Here is a 6,236-nt window from a genome sequence, read left to right as displayed (position 1 = left end):
AGGGCACAGCACCTCTCTTACCACTCTTCCTCGTCACTCTCTCCGTCTTTGTGTTTCATTGGAAATGTAGAATGGAGGAGCTCGGGGCCATGTGTGGAGGCTTGGCCAATTATAGGGATTTTCATCAGTGCTGGAGCTGCTCGTTGCTGCAGGCGGAGAACAGACAAACCAGCCACGGGTCCCTGGGTCAACACTGTACTCTCACATCTCAACACAATGAGACATACCTGGGAGATGCAMGAGATTCGCATAGTAGATAGACGGAGAAATGCAGCACCGACTTTACAACATATCGTAAAAATGTGTACCATGGTACTGCATACAGATTATTTAATGGCCTGGTTTATGCAGCAGCCACATTTCTACCACTGTTGAATGCTACTTGTTATCTGTAATACTAGTTTAATGTCTATAACGCTGACAGTGACACTGTAGGCTATTTACTGTTGATGACAATTATTGAGAACAACAGTATGTACAGTGCCTTAAGGAAGTATTCACACCCCTACATTTTTTCTACATTTTGTTGTGTTACAGCCTGAATGGAAAATMTATTAAATTGAGATTTTATGTCACTGGCCTACACACAATACCACATAAAGTGGAATTATGTTTCTAGAAATTTTAACAAAATAATATAAAAGGAAAAGCTGAAATGTCTTGAGTCAGTATGTATTCAACCCCTTTGTTATGGCAAGCCTAAAGTTCAGGAGTAAAAATGTCCTTAACAAGTCACATAATAATTTGCATGGACTCAGTCTGTGTGCAAAAATAGTGTTTAACATGATTTTTGAATGACTACCTCATCTCTGTACCACACACAGTCGAGCTGTGAATTTCAAACACAGATTCAACCACAAAGACCAAGAGCATTTCCAACGTCTTGCAAAGAAGGGCACCTATTGGTAGATGGGTAAAAAAAAAAAAAAGCAGACATTGAATATGGTGAAGTGGTGAAGTTACTCATTACACTTTAGATGGTGTATCAATACACCCAGTCGCTACAAAGTTAAAAGCYMCCATCTTAACTCAGTTGCCGGAGAGGAAGGAAACCACTCAGGGATTTCACCATGAGGCCAATGGTGATTTTAAAACAGTTACAGAGTTTAATGGRTGTAATTGGAGAAAACTGAGGATGGATCAACAACATTGTAGTTACTCCACAATACTAACCTAAATGACAGAGTGAAAAGAAGAAATCTTATGCAGAATTGTTTGCCTGTTTGCAATAAGGCACTAATGTAAAACTGCTAAAAATGTGGCAAAGAAATTAACTTATGTCCTGAATACAAAGCATTATACGTTTGGGGTAAATCCAACACAATACATCACATCACCTCACTGAGTACTGTAACACTCTCCATATTTTCAAGCATGATGGTGGCTGCATCATGTTATGCGTTTGCTTGTCATTGGCAAGGATTAGGAAGTTTTGTCTTTTAAGATGAAAAGAAACAGAATAGAGCTAAGCACAGGCAAAATCCTAGAGGAAAACCTGGATCAGTCTGCTTTCCAACAGACACTGGGAGACAAATTCCCCTTTCATCAATAACCTAAAACACAAGGCCAAATATAGACTGGAGTTGCTTAGCAAGACGACATTGAATGTTCCTGAGTAGCCTAGTTAATTTTTTTTACTTAAAACAGCTTGAAAATCTATGACAATACTTGAAAATGGCAGTCTGGCAATGATCAACACCCAACTTGGCAGAGCTTGAAGAATGTTTAAAAGAATAATGTGGCAAATATTGCACATTCCAGGTGTGGAAAGCTCTTACACGGAACCCAAGCCGGCTGCGCACGTGCGCCATCGTGCTGTCACGGCCGTCAACAGAAGTGGACCAAGGTGCAGCATGGTGGGCGTACATTACTTTTATTTTGGAATGATGCCAACAAAAACAATAAACAATACAAAAACGACCGCGAAGCTTAAGGGCTATAGTGTCACAAACAAAGACAACTACCCACAACGAAAGGAGGGAAAAAGGGATACCTAAGTATGGTTCCCAATCAGAGACAACGATAGACAGCTGTCCCTGATTGAGAACCATACCCTGGCCAAAACATAGAAACACAAAATCATAGAAAACAAAACATAGAATGCCCACCCCAAATCACACCCTGACCAAACCAAATAGAGACATAAAAAGGCTCTCTAAGGTCAGGGTGTGACAGTACCCCCGCCAAAGGTGCAGACTCCGGCCGCAAAACCTGAACCTATAGGGGAGGGTCTGAGTGGGCATCTATCCGCGGTGGCGGCTCTAAGGTGCGGGACGCAGACCCCGCTCCACCACTGGCTCGCCACGCTGCACTTTGGTCCTCTTCTTTCGACGGTCGTGACAGAACTACCCACCACCAAGGGACCAAACAGCGTGCGCCATCCTGGAGGACGAGCTGGACCGGGGACAGCTGTCTATCGTTGTCTCTGATTGGGAACCATACTTAGGTAGCCCTTTCCCTCCTTTCAGTGTGGGTAGTTGACTTCTGTTAGTGGCAGTTAGTCCTCGTAAGCTTCACGGTCGTTAATTTGTTGGCGACATTTTATAATAAAAAGGAAATGTACGCTAACCACGCTAGACTTTGGTCCTCTTCTTTCGACGGCCGTGACACGTGCACCATAGTGCATAAATGTATTTTGTCCCCCCACGCCAAACGCGATCACCACAAGCAGGATAACATATCAAAACAAACTCTGAACCAATTATATTAATTTGGGGACAGGTCGAAAATCATTAAACATTTATGGCAATTTAGCTAGCTAACTTGCACTTGCTAGCTAATTTGTCATATTTAGCTAGCTTGCTGTTGCTAGCTAATTTGTCCTGGGATATAAACATTGAGTTGTTATTTTACTTGAAATGCACAAGGTCCTCTACTGGGCCAATTCATCCACACATAAAACAGTCAACCGAATCGTTTCTAGTCATCTCTCCTCCTTCCAGGCTTTTTTCTTCTCTTGACTTTATATTGCGATTGGCAACTTTCATAAATTAGGTGCATTACCGCCACTGAACTCGTTTGTCTTTCAGTCACCCACCTGGGTATACCCAATGAGAAGATGGCACGTGGGTACCTGCTTCTATAAACAAATGAGGAGATGGGAGAGGCAGGACTTGCAGCGCGATCTGCGTCACAAATAGAACTGACTTCTTTTTTAGCGCCTGGCAACGCAGACGCTCATTGGCGRGCGCGGGCAGTGTGGGTGCAATAATTGAATAATATAGATTTCTAAATTTATTTTGCAAGACTCAGAAAGACTCACAGCTGTAATCGCTGCCAAAAGTGCTTCTACAAAGTATTAACTCAGGGATGTGAATACTTATGTAAATTATATATTTAATGTGTTTCATTTTCAATACATTGTAAAAATGTGTAAAAACATATTTTTACTTACTGTAATTATGTAGTATTGTGTGTAGATGGGTGAGAGAAAAAATTACATAATCCATTTTGATTTCAGGCTGTAGCACACCTACATGTGGAATAAGTCAAGGAGTATGAATACTTTCTGAAAGCACTGTAAATAAATAACAACATGTAATCTAGTAAGAAGAGGGTTTATTGCTGTCCATACGTTATGGAAAAACTCCCTTAAGCTGCAACAAGCTGATTGAAGTCATTTCCATGTCATAGTCAGATCATCTACAAATGAGGAAGAAGTGAGAATAACAATAGTTTCTGGTGCAGCCGGTGAACTCAAATGTGGAACTAAATGACCATGTTACCCACAGCCAGCCTCATGTCAGGCTGATAACCCACTGAASTGGCTGCAGCTTACTAAAGGTTACAGACCCCATGCGAGGTCTAAGACAGCGATTTACTTGTATATAATTAGTAGCTTGCGGGAAATTCTGCAGCAAAACTGGATTAAGCAATATTCTTAAATTGCAGGAATCAAAGCAAGGTTGAATGTTTGCCGAATGTATGCTCTATGTTTTGGCTCGGGGATGAAACGTTTGGCCCGGTTTGTGAACTACAACCAACAGCAGTAACGTCTCTGTGAATGATCTGCCTTTGTGTTGAACAGAGTGTGTTAGAACACTGCTCCGTGTGACACTACAAAACTCCATCTGCAAAACGGTTGCAAATTGAGAGACTTGGGAAAGGCACCAAACTTGTGACCCATTCTGCGATGTTGCTGTGGCACTGGTCTGAAAGTGGATTGTGCTGGTGCAGTGGATTAGCAGGGCACAGTGGGCAGGGTGTGTGTGTGTTTGTGTTACCGCTGGAGGCTAGAGTGTGGCAGAGGGGGAGATTCGCACCTCAATGCACGCCGACTGAGCACTCGCTAACCGCCTGCATTTACAACTTAGCCCCGTCACAAGTAAACAAATGTCTCTTTCTTTTCTTTTTTTTTTAACGGAAAGTACATAAGCACTGCTGAGGAAATCACAATGCTGGAGAACAAACTCTGTTGGGAAATGATGCTTGTCATCCAAGTCCATGGTACGATCGGACGGGACTAACCTGGGGTTGTCAAAATGGAGAGAGCAATCACACGATTTCTCTTAACGCTCATTGAGAAGGTGGGTGTTGAAAAGGCTAATACACACTCATGGGTCTATTTAAAGAGAGACAATCGGATATCGGACCCAGATTTATTTCCAAGAATGGCACAAGGGGCGCAGAGAGACAAAGACAGAACAGAATGAGAGAGAGAGAGAGAGAGAGAGAGAGAGAAGCGAGAGAGAGAGAGAGAGAGAGGGAGAGAGAGAGAGAGAGAGAGAGAGAGAGAGAGAGAGAGAAGAGAGAGAGAGAGAGAGAGAGAGAGAGAGAGAGAGAGAGAGAAGAGAGAGAGAGAGAGAGAGACGGAGAAGGAGGAGAGAGAGAGAGAGAGAGAGAGACGAGAGAGAGAGAGAGAGAGAGAGAGAGAGAAGAAGAAGAGAGGGAGAGAGAGAGAGAGAGAGAGAGACCCACCAAAAAGGCCTCGTTGGTGTTGAATTGGTGATCCTTAATGAAATGATGCAAATATAGCAGGACAGACAAATTGCAATTGGCTATACTAGAAACTCTTTAACAATCGTCTTAGCGTTCGTGGCAATCTTCCCCATAATTTGCACGCAAAGGAACTGATCACGCCAAATCCACAAAAGTGGAACAAATTTGACGCAGCCAGATAACTACAAAGTGGGAATATGCGTCAACAGTTAACCCTTGGGAAAGTATCCTCTGCATAACTCATTAACAAGCAGACTTCGTAACATTTCCTCAATGAAAACAATGTACTGAGCAATGTCCAAATTGGCTTTCTTTCCAAATTACCGTACCAACAGACCCATGTTTCACCCTACACCACCTAATTGACAACCCAAAACAAACCAAAAACAAAGGCAAAGTCCTTCTCATGCTTTGTTGATTATCAAAAAAGCCTTCGAATCAATTTGCCATGAGGGTCTGAATATACAAATTGATGGAAAGTGGTGTTGGGGGTAAAACATACGACATTATAAAATCCATGTACACAAACAACAAGTGTGCGTTAAAATTTGGCAAAAAACACACAACATTCTTCACACAGGGTCGGTGGGGTGAGACAGGGAATGGCAGCTTAAGCCCCACCGCTCTTTCAAACATATATATCAACGAATTGGCGCGGGCACTAGAACAGTCTGCAGCACCCGTCTCACCCCTACTAGAATCCGAAGTCAAATGTCTACTGTTTGCTGATGATTCTGGTGCTTCTGTCACCAAACCAAGGAGGGCCTACAGCAGCACCTAGATTTCTGTCTGCACAGATTCTGTCAGACCTGGGCCCTGACAGTAAATCTCCAGTAAGACCAAAATAATGGTGTTCCAAAAGGTCCCAGTCACCAGGACCACAAATTCCATCTAGACACCGTTTGCCCTAGAGCACACAAAAAACTATACATACCTCGGCTAAACATCAGCACCCACAGGTAACTTCCACAAAGCTGTGAACGATCTGAGAGACAAGGCAAGAAGGGCCTTCTATTGCCATCAAAAAGGAACATACATTTCAAACATACCAATTAGGATCTGCTAAAAATACTTGTGAATGCAGTTCATAGAGCCCATGTGCCCTGTTAGTGGTTGTGAGGTTGGGGTCCGCTTCACCCGTAAGCCAAGACTGTCACAAAATGGACAAGAAACACCCAAATTTGGAGACTACTGCATGCAGAAATCCTGTCATAAATAGTCCTCCGTTGTACAACGTAGGGAAAACGCAAAAAGAATAATTGCAGATAGCGCAAAGAGCAGAAAATTAGGTTCCGATA

The sequence above is a fragment of the Salvelinus sp. IW2-2015 genome, linkage group LG14, assembly GCF_002910315.2.
Source record: "Salvelinus sp. IW2-2015 linkage group LG14, ASM291031v2, whole genome shotgun sequence".
NCBI lineage: Eukaryota > Metazoa > Chordata > Actinopteri > Salmoniformes > Salmonidae > Salvelinus > Salvelinus sp. IW2-2015.
This window is presented reverse-complemented; position numbering follows the sequence as displayed.